We start from the raw sequence: 14237 nt of genomic DNA on the forward strand, positions 1-14237 counted from the left end.
GCAGCTGGGATTATAGATGCCCACAACCACGCACGGCTAATTTTTGTATTTTTTTGTGGAGACAGGTGTCGCCATGTTGGCCAGGCTGGTCTCAAACTCCTGATCTCAGGTGATCCGCCTGCTTCGGCCTCCCTAAGTGCTAGGATTATACGCGTGAGCCAGCGCGCCAGGCTTGTGATGCCGTTTTCTGTAATCCTATAACATTGAAATGTTGTCTTATTAATAACCACAAGAGCATCTCAAAAGATTCCAAAATCTTTTGGAATAAAAATTAAAATTAAAAAAAAAAATCAGCCAGACAGGAGAAAAACTAGAGGAGAATGTGTCACAGAAAGCCGAGAATAAAAGGTCAGAGACATTAAAAATATTAATGCTATTGAGACTTCAAGAAAGGTAGGGATTTTAAAAAGCACTTCAGGGTGGTAAGATGTGGTCATTGGTAACCTTATCGGTAACTAATTTAATGGAATGAAGTGGACTGAGGCCAGAATACAGAAAGTTGAAACATGAAATGAGTTGAGGAAGTGGAGAAAAAGAATATAGACAATTTTTTTCATATTTGGCTATACAGTGAAGAAAAGAGATTTCCAGCAGATGGAAAGGTTTATAGGCTTGAGAAACAATTTTATTTTCAAAAAAAAAAAAAAAAGATTCCAAACCTTTGCTCCCCCTCTGATCTTTCAAAGATGTTTTTGGAAGTAGAGAGTAGAATGATGGTTACCAGAGGCTGGGAGGAGAGTGGGGGCAGTCTAGGGTCGGTTAATGCAAACATACAGTTAGAGAGCAGGAGTGAGTGAGTTTCCACAGCAGAGCAGCGTGAATAGAGTTAACAACAAGGAATTGCATATTTCATAATAGCTACAAGAGAAGATATGAAATGTTCCAACTCAAAGAAAAGATAAACGTTTGAGATGATGGATTTTCTAAACGCCCTGATTTGGTCATTGGACATTGTATGCGTGTATCAAAATATCACATGTACTCCGTATATGTGCACAATGATTCCATACCAATAAAAAAAGATACTTTAGTACGTCCTTCGGTTTCTACCAAATCCACTTTCTACGGTGAATAAATTTCTCTCTGTCTTTGGTCTTTTACCCTTTTGCCTTGTCAGCTTGGTTAGCACATGGTTTTCAGCAGTCCCAGCCCACCTCCGACGTAGATTAATCCATCGCACTGTACCTCCTTCCCTTGTAGCGAAATGCCCGCTTCCCACCTTGGGTACGGGTTCCCTATCACAGTCTCATGATTTGCCTATTGATGTTCATAATCAACATATACTTTCCTCTCTCCATCCTCATGGTAATCTACCACCATTGTGGAAAATAACACACCTTGAATATAGGGATTCAGGATGCAGGGATGAGAACACAGCTTGAATTCGGAAGACGAGTTCATCTCTCAGCTCAGCTTACTATATGGGTGGCTTTGAAAAATACACAACCTGTTTCCTTTTTAAAAAGGGGGGAATAAGCCTAGTGCAGTGGCTCATGCCTGTAATCCCAGCACTTTGGGAGGTCAAGAAGACGGGCAGATCACTTGAGGTCAGGGGTTCGAGACCAGCCTGGCCAACATGGGGAAACCCCATCTCTACTAAAACCACAAAACTTAGCTGGGCGTGGTGGCGCACTCCTGTAGTCCCAGCTACTTGGGAGGCTGAGGCATGAGAATCAGTTGAACCTGGGGGTGGAGGTTGCAGTGAGCCACGACTGGACCACTGCACTCCAGCCTGGGCAACAGAGTTGGACACCGTCTCAAAAATAAATAAATACAAATAAAACTAAAATAAAAGAGAAGATAATATTATTCTGCCATCCTCTAGAGTTATCTTGATGGCCAAATGACATGATATTTGAGAATTCGTTTGGGTTTCCTACATGCAGATTGAGACAAGAATTGAAATGCAAGTGAGGTAGGTTAGATAGGATGCTGATAGCCTCCCTTAAGTGCAAACCAACTTACCAAATTGCTGGAGAGAACAAACAGCCTGACAGTGCACAAACCACATCCTGGGCTCATACTGCAGCAAGGAGGTCGAAGGACAGAAGGGAAAATACCCACATTCGCACGAGCACAGAAACTCAACATTAGTGTCCTTGAGCCGACCTGTGTTCATTATAATAGTAAAAAACACACCCTTGGGTGGAGAATCAAAATGCTCCTGAGATATACAGTCTGTGTACTTGCCCGTACGGCTGCCGCACATGCTGGTTTGGGGAACCATCTGCAACGCGCTCAACAGCAACACCCCTTCCCACCCCTTTGAATGATCACCTGCCCAGCCCATAACAGGTAGGACCTCAGTGCCGGACGCGGCTGCTCCTTCTCAAGCACCCGCTCTCAGAGTTACCTCACTTTGCAATAAACTCCTTTACCTACCTTCACTTTGGACTCACTCTCCAATTCTTTATTTCTTTCTTTTTATTTTATTCATTTATTTTTATAGAGATGGGGCCTCACTCAGGCTGGTCTTGAGCGCCTAGGCTCAAGCGATCTTCCCACGTTGGCCTCCCAAAGTGCTGGGATTACAGGAGTGAGCCACTGTGCCAACCGCACTTTATTTTGTGCCACGAAGGCAAGAATCCGAACTGGCCCAACAACAAGACAGGGAGCTTCTGTGGAAGGGGCTGGAAATGTCTGCTGGGGAAGGGAAGAAGTGGTCCTGGAATGGAAAGCAGGACATAAAGGGCAGCACATACATTCTATGTGGGCACCTTTCAAATAAAATCAGAAAGCACACATCTCACAGCTGCCCTACCCGAGATCAAGCTGCTGCCGGGGAATGTTTGGGGGGAGTTAGCTCCCCAGCAGTTCCAGCCAGCCCTGCACCTGGCCAGCCTCTTTCAGGATTTTGGGGTGCACTGCAGTGGTGAGGGCTGAGGTGTGTGGCATAAATTGTGTCATGATTATTATTCCTTAAAAGCTTCATCATTCGAGTCCCAGGCGCCTTCTCAGCCTGTGTTCGCTTCTCCACTTGCTGCTAATTCTTCAAGACCCTCCTAGCACACTCCCTTGACCCTCCTGCCACAGCTGCCAAGAGTCCTCACCTCCACTCCATTCCACTTCACCTACCCAGAAACGGCTGACAGCCATGCACCGCTCAGACCTTCTCCAGCTCTGCCGTCTTTCTCTCTGACGTTTTCCTCTTTGTTTACAGTCAGTCATCTCTTAGCCTTTCCTGCTTTCTCACTCCTTCTGAATTCATCTTCATCTTTTCTAAGCACTGCTTGTTTCTTATTTTCATAGGCCCAGGAAGACACTGTTGGTTTCATCTGCCTCTTAACGTGCCAGATCGTCAGTGGTTCATCTACATTCCAGAGGGCAACCTCGCATTCCACAGTCTATTGATCTTCTAACGATTCATATTACCAGTTCCCAAGCTTCGCTGCTGCTTCTGTGTTCTCAGTGTCTTACGGTTTTATCCTTAGTATCTTGGCACCAAAAGTACTGCTTCAAGTTTCTCTCATATCAGCATTAAGAGATGTGACAAATTTTTTTAAAAAATAACTCCTACACTGTATCAGACAGATTTATACAAACTGTTAATAGGTATCATTGCTAAAGGAACACTCAAGATCAAATGATTTGGGCAAATATTGACTAAACAAAATTTACAGGCAATTATCATCTAACTTCTCAGAGCTGTGAAATATGCTCACCTGTTATAAATATTTTCAACCTACATAACAAAGAGAGGCTCTCTGAAAGAAGATGTTTACTAGGGAATAGAGCATTGCAATGGGAATACACATGCTACAGCAAACTTTTTTCTTTTTTTTTTTTGAGAAGGAGTCTTGCTCTGTCACCAGGCTGGAGTGCAGTGGCATGGCATGATCTCAACTCACTGCAACCTCCGCCTCCTGGGTTCAAGAGATTCTCCTGCCTCAGCCTCCCAAGTAGCTGGGAATACAGGCACCCCACCACATACAGCTAATTTTTGTATCTTTAGTAGAGACGGGGTTTGACCATGTTCCCCAGGATGGTCCCGATTTTTTGACCTCGTGATCTGCCTCCCTAAGTGCTGGGATTACAGGCATGAGCCAGTGTGTCCAGCCAGCAAACTGTTAATATATGTGTCAGGGAGGTAAAAGAAGGCAAAGATTCTAAAGAAAAAAAAACTGAGGAGGATTGCACAACTGTTTTTGAAACACTTACCTTTAGTTACACAGATCAATGGCAAGGGGACACCAGTACGAGTTTGGACGGGCAGTTGCTGGGCAGATGTTCTCGTATATATTTTTGTAAGGTTGCAATGCGTTGTGTGCCAGGTTGTGATTTTTACAGAGTATTTTTCATTATCAGGCACACAAGTGTCAGAATCCTTTCTTCAGGGCTTTTGCTGACTCTACCTGTCAGTTTTCTTAACATTCATGACTCTCTTTGGATTCTGACGACGTTCACAATAATTAAGAAGATACAGTTGGCCGAGTTTCCAAATTTATTTGACTCAGTGTTCCACAGAGTAAGTTTCGGGAAATACTGATTTTTTTATAATCACAAATCACTACATGTCTCAACATTGTGGGACCAAGTGCATGATATCTGGCCATTTTCTGTAGCTGGGCAAGAGAGGCTTGGGAACAGTGCCATCCCGAAAGAGAGAGACATTTGGACTGGGCTATTTTTTTTCCAGCTGTATTCATAGACAATAAAAATCATTCACCTGAACTTGAAGCATAAACCATATACTGAAGGAGAGAGCATTCTGGTAATTTTCAAGCTATGACAATTTGGTGAAATTGGTCATTCAACCTCCAGAAACTCTTACCTTGTTCCTTAAAGACGTCCTGCATTGTGATTATAGCTTGAGGCATTGTCCTTTCTTACTAACCAAAATGTCCAATGTAATTTAATTAAACATAAGAGATTCTACAACCGTCTGATCTTTGGCAAACCTCACAAAAACATGCAGTGGGGAAAGGATTCCCTGTTTAATAAATGGTGTTGGGAAAACTGGCTAGCCATGTGCAGAAAGCAGAAACTAGACCCCTTCCTGACACCTTACACTAAAATTAACTCCAGATGGATTAAAGACTTAAACATAAGACCTGGCATCATAAAAACCCTAGAAGAAAATCTAGGCAAAGCCATTCAGGACATAGGCATAGGCAAGGACTTCATGACCAAAACACCAAAAGCATTGGCAACAAAAGCCAAAATAGACAAATGGGACCTAAGGAAACTCCACAGCTTCTGCACGGCAAAAGAAACAGTCTCTAGAGTGAATCGGCAACCAACAGAATGGGAAAAAATTTTTCAGTTTACCCATCTGACAAAGGGCTGATATCCAGAATCTACAAAGAACTAAAACAGATTTACAGGAAAAAACAAACAAGCCCATTCAAAAGTGGGTGAAGGATATGAACAGACACTTTACAAAAGAAGACATACATGGCCGGGCACTGTGGCTCACGCCTATAATCCCAGCACTTTGGGAGGCCGAGGCGGGTGGATCACAAGGTCAAGAGATCGAGACCATCCTGGTCAACAAGGTGAAACCCCGTCTCTACTAAAAATACAAAAATGAGCTGGGCAAGGTGGTGTGCGCCTGTAGTCCCAGCTACTCGGGAGGCTGAGGCAGGAGAATTGCCTGAACCCAGAAGGCGGAGGTTGCAGTGAGCCGAGATTGTGCCACTGCACTCCAGCCTGGGTAACAAGAGCGAAACTCCATCTCAAAAAAAAAAAAGCAGAAGACGTACATGAAGCCAACAAACGTATAAAAAAATGCTCATCATCACTGGTCATCAGAGAGATGCAAATCAAAACCACATTGAGATACCATCTCACGCCAGTTAGAATGGCGATCATTAAAAAATCTGGAGACAACAGATGCTGGAGAGGATGTGGAGGAATAGGAACACTTTTACACTGTTGGTGGGAGTGTAAATTAGTTCAACCATTGTGGAAGACAGTGTGGCGATTCCTCAAGGCCTTAGAAATAGAAATTCCATTTGACCCAGCAATCCCATTACTGGGTATATATCCAAAGGACTATAAATTGTTCTACTATAAGGACCCAAGCACACGAATGTTCATTGCAGCACTGTTTACAGTAGCAAAGACCTGGAACCAACCCAAATGCCCATTGATGTTAAACTGGACAGGGAAAATGTGGCACATCTACACCATGGAATTCTATGCAGCCATAAAAAACAATGAGTTCATGTCCTTTATAGGGACATGGATGAACCTGGAGAACATCATTCTCAGCAAACTGACACAAGAACAGAAAATGAAATACCACATGTTCTCACTCATAGGTGGGTGATGAACAATGAGAACACATGGACACAGGGAGGGGAGCATCACACACTGGGGTGTGTTGGGGGGAAACGGGAGGGACAAGGAGGGGTGGGGAGTTGGGGAGAGATAGCATGAGGAGAAATGCCAGACATACGTGAAGGAGAGGAAGGCAGCATATCACACTGCCACGTGTGTACCTATGCAACTATCTTGCATGTTCTTCACATGTACCCCAAAACCTAAAATGCAATAAATAATAAATAAATAAATAGAGGTTCTGCACAGCAAAATAATTATCAACAGAATAAACAGACAACATAAAGAATAAGAGAAAATATTTGCCGGCCGGGCGCGGTGGCTCAAGCCTGTAATCCCAGCACTTTGGGAGGCCGAGGCGGGTGGATCACGAGGTCGAGAGATCAAGACCATCCTGGTCAACATGGTGAAACCCCTTCTCTACTAAAAATACAAAAAATTAACTGGGCACAGTGGCACGTGCCTGTAATCCCAGCTACTCGGGAGGCTGAGGCAGGGGAATTGCCTGAACCCAGGAGGCGGAGGTTGCGGTGAGCCGAGATCGTGCCATTGCACTCCAGCCTGGGTAACAAGAGTGAAACTCCGTCTAGAAAAAAAGAACAAAAAAAAAAAAAAAAAAAAAAAAAAAAAAGAAAATATTTGCCAACTATGCGTTTGACACAGCTCTAATATTCAGCATCTGTAAGGAACTTAAAAAGAAAAAAACCACATTAAAAAGTGAGCAAAGGACAGGAACAGACACTTTTGTAAAGAAGACATATATGTGGCCAACAAGCAAATGAAAGAAGCTCAGGCCGGGCGTGGTGGCTCATACCTGTTATCCCCAGCACTTTGGGAGGCCTTGGTGGGTGGATCGCTTGAGGTCAGGAATTTGAGACTAGTCTGGACAAAATGGTAAAACCCTATCTCTGCTAAAAATACAAAAAATAGCTGGGCACAGTAGGATTCACCTGTAATCCCAGCTACTTTGGAGGCTGAGGCAAGAGAATTGCTTGAACCCGGGAGGCAGAGGTTGCAGTGAGCCGAGTCTGTGCCACTGCACTCCAGCCCGGTGACAGAGCAAGACTTCATCTCAAAAACATAGGTTGATCTGTTATCTTCTTTCTTCTACTGTTTCAGATGACAAGTCAACGGTTAATATTCTTGCTTTGAGTTAAACGTTTCTTAAGATCTAGGCAATACTATTCAGGATGGAGGCCCAGGCACAGATTTCATGACAAAAACTCCAAAAGCCATTGCAAGAAAAGCAAAAATGGACAAATGGGATCGAATTAAACTAAAGAGCTTCTGCACAGCATAATAATCAGAGTGAACAGTCAACCTACAGAATGGGAGAAAAATTTTGCAAGCTACTCATCTGATGAGTACTTCCCTAGGGGAAGAAGTCTGTGGTGTGTATGGGGGTTATGTACTAGAGAGGGGTAGTTAAGTCACTGTAGCTACACAAATTATGGAGTGAATCTGCTCCTGGATAGAATGAGCCTGAATAGCACTGGGACAGGCTCACAATGAATTCTGATTCTTGCCTCCGTATTGAAAACACAGTAACCAAAAGTTGCGTCTGGGCAAAGGAAATAGGAAAAGAAAGTGATAAACTCTCACTTTATAGGGAAAGTTAACACATAAAGTTCTTAAATAATCATCATTAAATAAATTCTTCTGTGACTTTGGGGCTTCAGAGATGCAGGTAAAAAGTAAAGACCATTAAGAACAACACTTCCCACGCTAGGCAGGTGCCCGGGCAGTTTATCTTGGCTGGAGGGAACCCGGAACAGAGGAGCAGGAGAGGAGCCTTAGGGGCACACTTCCCACGCTAGGCAGGTACCCGGGCAGTTTGTCTTGGCTGGAGGGAACCCGGAACAGAGGAGCAGGAGAGGAGCCTTAGGGGCACACTTCCCACGCTAGGCAGGTACCCGGGCAGTTTGTCTTGGCTGGAGGGAACCCGGAACAGAGGAGCAGGAGAGCAGCCTTAGGGGCAGAAAAGGCAGACCTTGAGGGGAAGGGGGGTTTATTCTGTGCCCAGCGGAGACCCCTGGAAGAAATACATCATGAGCTGGTGGACTTCTGAAAAGGTTCTTCTGAGGTTGAACTGGGGATGCTTTACACAACCTTGAGGCTGAAGACCAGACCTGTTCTGAATCATGAAATCAGCTAATGGCGACATACATGAGGTGTTTGGGTCACAAAGAACTATGACAGATGCTGGCTGCGTGGATTTGCCTGAGTCCACTTCCGAGTAGAAAGACCCGTTCATGGCTCCTCTGTATGCAGAGTAGCCCTGGAAGTTTGTAGGTCCACAGATGTCTTTGAGGCATTTTCCAGGTAATGAAATATGATGTAGCTCAAATGCACTAAAATCAGCCTACAAGTAAAATCAGGAAAACAGACTTGATGATTGTAATAATTTGCAGTGACCACTGGTAATACATAAAACTATGTAATTGGTCATTAGCTATAAGAACTATTTAGATTAAGCGGTGGTTTAAAGGACTTCCTATGGAGGTTTCAGGGTAATCTCCTTGTAAAAACATACTTTCCATACATGCTCATCACACTATGTACTAAAAAAACTCTAAAAATTTTCTGTACTAAAATTATGCATTCACCTATCTAAACGTTACTTATGAGAACATGTGATGTTTAGAGAGTTGAATGCATGATTTACGGTTCAAACTGACACACTTTTTCAAGTGAAAGTTACGGTTATATACAGAGAGAGTTACATAGTTACTATTCATTTGAGGTTCTTTGAAGATAAGCTTTATAAAATAATACACACACACACACTAGCTTTTCTTTCTTTATACTTTCTATTCCAGGTTTGACCTTTACTAATAACATTTCGTTTCTTTTGACTTTTTTTTTTTTTTTTTTTTTGAGATGGAGTCTCACTCTGTCACCCAGGCTGGAGTGCAATGGCGCAACCTCAGCTCACCGCAACCTCCAACTTCTGAGTTCAAGCAATTCTCCCGCCTCTGCCTCCCAAGTGGCTGGGACTACAGGCATGTGCCATCACCTGGCTAATTTTTGTATTTTTAGTAAAGAAGCGGTTTCACCGTGTTGGCCCAGCTGTTCTCAAGCTCCTGACCTCAAGCGATTGGCCTGCCTCAGCCTCCCAAAGTGCTGGGATTACAGGCGTGAGCCACCGCGCCCCGCATCTTTTGACTTTTAAACAGTGGCTTGGAAAGCATTAAAGGACTGTGCAAAATATGTTTTAATAATCTCTACTTTTCTTATTGGGTTATTCAAAAATACTAATTTTACAAGATAAATTTATTTGTATTGTTTTGCACATTTTCTTTCTTTTCTTTTCTTTTTTTTTTTTTTGAGATGGAGTTTTGCTCTTGTTACCCAGGCTGGAATGCAATGGTGCAATCTCGGCTCACTGCAACCTCCGCCTTCTGGGTTCAGGCAATTCTCCTGCCTCAGGCTCCTGAGTAGCTGGGATTACAGGCATGCACCACCATGCCCAGCTAATTTTTTGTATTTTTAGTAGAGATGGGGTTTCACCATGTTGACCAGGATGGTCTCGATCTGTTGACCTCGTGATCCACCCGCCTTGGCCACCCAAAGTGCTGGGATTACAGGCGTGAGCCACCGTGCCCGGTCTCCCTTGCTTTTACTATTTCATTATCTTTTGAAAGGACACACAGGTAAAGAAGCAGTTTTTATTACTTCTCTCAGAGAAGAAGGCAGCAGGTCTCACAGGGCGACAGGAGGAGGAAAGCTGTCTGGGACTTGCACACTCAGACTGTGGGTGTAGAGCATGAGCAAGAGAGATGGGGAGAGACGGGGAGGGGGGCGGAGAGAATGTGTGTGAGAGGGACCTGTGGGCTGAAGCCTTTACTAGGGCCCCGAGCATCACAAACCCAGGCAAATTTCCCACGGGGACTTCTAATTGGTGAGTTTAAAGTAAGCAGACAGCAGTTCTGGGGGTCACGCTGTGGCTGTGACTTGGTCACTCTGGTGTAACAGCATAGTCCAGGGGGTCAGCAGGGCCAGTCAGGTAGGCTGCATCCAGCTGTCTCACAGTGAGGTGGTCACCAGCAGGCAACATTGTAGGAAAAAGCTGGGACTGTAATGTCCCTTCCCTAACCTGGGAAAGAGCCAAGATACCAGAGAATGACTCACAAGTCCAGCTTGATTAGTACCTGAGTTTACTAGGACTGACATAGAGGGCACTCCTGGTCAGTGGCAGGACAGCTCTAGAGGTCCTCACCCCCACCCAGTTCTAAGCTGCTTTTCAGCGAATTTTCTGGCTTTTTGCCTTCTGTGTGTGTGCTGAGACTGTTTTCCTTGGTATGCTCCCAGCTATGCCTGGGATGTTTGGGTTCTCAGAGACACCTGCTCCTCAGCTGCATGACCTTGGCTCACCACCTGGCCTTCAGGTTCAGGCAGCAGATATACACCCTTAAGTCACTTGATGGGGGACCCGTCGCACTACAGTCCACCCCATCCCTCGACTCTTATTTTTTCTGCCAATCTTGGACCAGTCTCTGAGTGGGGTATAAGGGAAAAGAATTATATGGGCCTGTGCCTTATAGTGTTGGCTTGTGTGTACAAGTCACATCCACAGTATGCACTGCTGTGCATCAAAAGCAGTAACCAAATACAGGTATACGGCCCATTAGCAAAACACATCCAATGAGTAGGTAATGTATATAACCAACTTGAGAATGAGACTTCTAATTGGGTTTTGTCATGGATCTGAGTTGACAAATGATTTAGAAGCATTTGTGGGCTGGGCGCGGTGGGATCTGTAATCCCAGCACTTTGGGAGGCTCAGGTGGGCAGATAACCTGAAGCCAGGAGTTCGAGACAAGCCTGGCCAACATGGTGAAACCCCGTGTCTACTAAAATTATAAAAATTAGCTGGGCACGGTGGCTCACATCTGTAATCCCAGCACTTTGGGAGGCTGAGGCGGGTGGATTGCCTGAGCTCAGGAGTTTGAGACCAGCCTGGCCAACATGGTGAAACCCCGTCTCAACTAAACATACAAAAAATTAGTTGGGCGTGGTGGCACATGCCTGTAATCCCAGCTACTCGAGTGGATGAGGCAGGGGAATTGCTCAAACCCAAGAGGAGGATGTTGCAATGAGCTGAGATCCCACCATTGCACTGTAGCCTGGGTGACAGACGAGTGAAACTGTCTCAAAAAAAAAAACAAATAGTGACATGATTCTCTTTATCAAGGACATAGGCCTAACAGGTAGTGCCCATAAAGGCATATGTTATTGGGCCTCCAGGCCAGGGCAACCCCTGGTAAGCCCCAGGTGCATGACTGGTTCTGTGGAATCAGCCACTCCAGTTCCATTGGGAGAACAGCAGAGTATTTCAAAGCATATTATTATTATTTGACGGTAGGGAGGTATCCATATATGCAACAATCAGACTGATTGCTGGCTGCTGCTGTCCTCAGCCCAATGCAGGAAGGCATTACCAGCTGTCGTGGTTAGTAGGAACAACAGCCTATAGGTGTGAACACAGGTGTTTAATAGCGGCCCACAGGAGTATCCATTTCTTGTAACATTATTACTACTGTATTTTTTTCATCGGGCCTATTAGAGCGGCCATAGTGGGCTTGCAGAACCAGACCTGGCTTCCCTTTAGGAGCAGGCATTCTAGCCGGTTGGTAAGTTTCCAGCCATGCCCATATGTGATCACTCCAGCAGGTATCGGTGCTGCTGCGCGTTGGCATCATAAGGCTCTCAGACCTCCACCAAGGAGCACAGCTGGGACCAGCTCCCCTCCAGCAGTCTTCCTGGCACCCTCCAGTGCCATGAAACTGGCCCAGCACGGAGGCCCTGTGCAGCTCAGCTTCGGGTCTACATAGCCAGCCATGCTTACTGGAGCCCTTGGTGTTCTCAGGAGCATGGTCTAACCACCTGCTTCAGGAGCATGAGTCGGTGTCTCAGAGGTAACCCTGAGAGTTTATGGGGTCTGTTTCACAGGCTATGCCAACCATTCACAGGGAATGATGCCACATGTGGTAGCATGTGCCTCATCTAACCTTTGTATGACTTCAGAGAGATTCTTAGTCCAGGGACTTAAAGTATGTCATTGGGTTATGAACAATTTATGTAATTGGGCTTGTTTTGTTTTTGAGATGGAGTCTTGCCCTGTCACCCAGGCTGGAGGGCAATGGCATGATCTCAGCTTACTGCAACCTCTGCCTTCTGGGTTCAAATTATTCTCCTGCCTCAGCCTCCCAAGTAGCTGGGATTACAGGCACCTGTGACCACACCCAGCTAATATTTGTATTTTTAGTAGAGACGGGGTTTCACCATGTTGGCCAGGCTGGTCTTGAACTCCTGATCTTGTGATCGGCCCACCTTGGCCTCCCTGTAACTGACTTTTTAACAAGGCATTCTTTTTCGTAGTGAGGCCTGCGCCTGCTGGGTTGTATGGCAAGTGGACCTCTGGTCTATGCTTTGTTCCAATGCCCATTCTATCCATATGGTGTCAGTCTCCATTTGCATCACAACGGTTGACCGCTAGACCCATCAGTGTACCAGGCCCTAGAGGGTCTCAGCAGCTCCCCTCGGACACAGTGGTTGACCTGGTAGGTGGTTCCATTGCTATGCCAGACCCCTCTACTTGTTTAAAGTGGATGGGTCCAAGCGCCTCCTGCAGTGCCTGACTTAAAGGACTTAAAGGCCTGACAGGGCGTCCCTTTACTATAGACAGGCGTGCCATTTCTTCGGGGTGCGTGGTGGTCACCCCGGAGGTAGGCTTACCTAGGCCTCTCAGTCCTGAATGAGGCAGGTGGCTTTCACTGGGATGGCCTGCTTTCTGGCGATGGCCTCTGCTTGTTGCAATGGTCTAAGTGTGGCCAACAGCTGCTGCTCTGGAACTGTGCGGCAGGACTCTGCCTCTTTCCATAATTAAGACCCAAGTCCTGCAGCCACCATTTCCACTAGTTACTTTTGCCACAAATCGTGCCTGTGGTATCCTCAGTGATGCTTTTGCCACAAATCGTGCCTGTGGTATCCTCAGTGATGCTTTTGCCACAAATCGTGCCTGTGGTATCCTCAGTGACTTCTAACACTAGAGGGCGCTGTCGCAGCGGGGCACCTGGTGCTTGGATTTGCTTTACCAACAGTTATACTTGGTCGAAAGCCTTTTGCTCTATGTGTGTCCAGCCCCACTTTTCAGCTTTTTATGATAGGGTGTATATGGGTGCTGTGTTTGTGTGAAATGAGAAATGAATACCCTCCAATATCCCAGCAAACTTACAAAACCCTGCAGTTATTTTACTGTCTGGGACATAGGCTACGGTGCTATCTCATCCTTGATAGCTCTGGGTATGTTTTACATCTGACCCAGCCAGGTAACTCTCAGGACTGCGAAGGCTTTGCCAGATCCCTAAAACTTTTTGGAGTTGACTTTCCATCCCGTGTCTTTTTTTGAGACGGAGTTTTGCTGTTGTTACCCAGGCTGGAGTGCAATGGCGTGATCTCGGCTCACCGCAACCTCTGCCTCCTGGGTTCAGGCAATTCTCCTGCCTCAGCCTCCCGAGTAGCTGGGATTACAGGCACGCACCACCATGCCCAGCTAATTTTGTATTTTTAGTAGAGACGGGGTTTCACCTTGTTGACCAGGATGGTCTCGATCTCTTGACATCCCATGTCTTTCATGCTGGCCAAACACAGTCTGTCAGGCAGTCTTCAGATCGGCAAGAGGTTCTGAGGTTAGGATGACAACATGGATACGGCCTGTGCAGGTACCCTCGCTGTAACACCTGGAAAGTCCATCGTTGGCCTCCAAGTGAATGCAGACTGGTCCTGTGAATCTTTAATCAATTCAATCACAGCATGGATGTTTCCCAGCCTGAGGACCACCTGCTCTAGTAGCTGAGCAATATTGGGTATAGTTGCATGTATAGGGGGCACCACTTTTATTTTTTATTTATTATTATTTTTGAGACTGAATCTCGCTGTCGCCCAGGCTGGGG

At 45.6% G+C, this 14237-nt stretch overlaps 1 protein-coding gene across 5 annotated transcripts in view; it reads right to left on the reverse strand.

Moving 5' to 3' along the window:
- LOC118148433 (uncharacterized) overlaps positions 1–14237 on the reverse strand; it is a 190049-nt gene that overhangs the window by 122419 nt on the left and 53393 nt on the right. The window lies entirely within an intron of this gene.

Source organism: Callithrix jacchus, chromosome 16 (assembly GCF_049354715.1).
Source record: "Callithrix jacchus isolate 240 chromosome 16, calJac240_pri, whole genome shotgun sequence".
Classification (NCBI taxonomy): domain Eukaryota; kingdom Metazoa; phylum Chordata; class Mammalia; order Primates; family Cebidae; genus Callithrix; species Callithrix jacchus.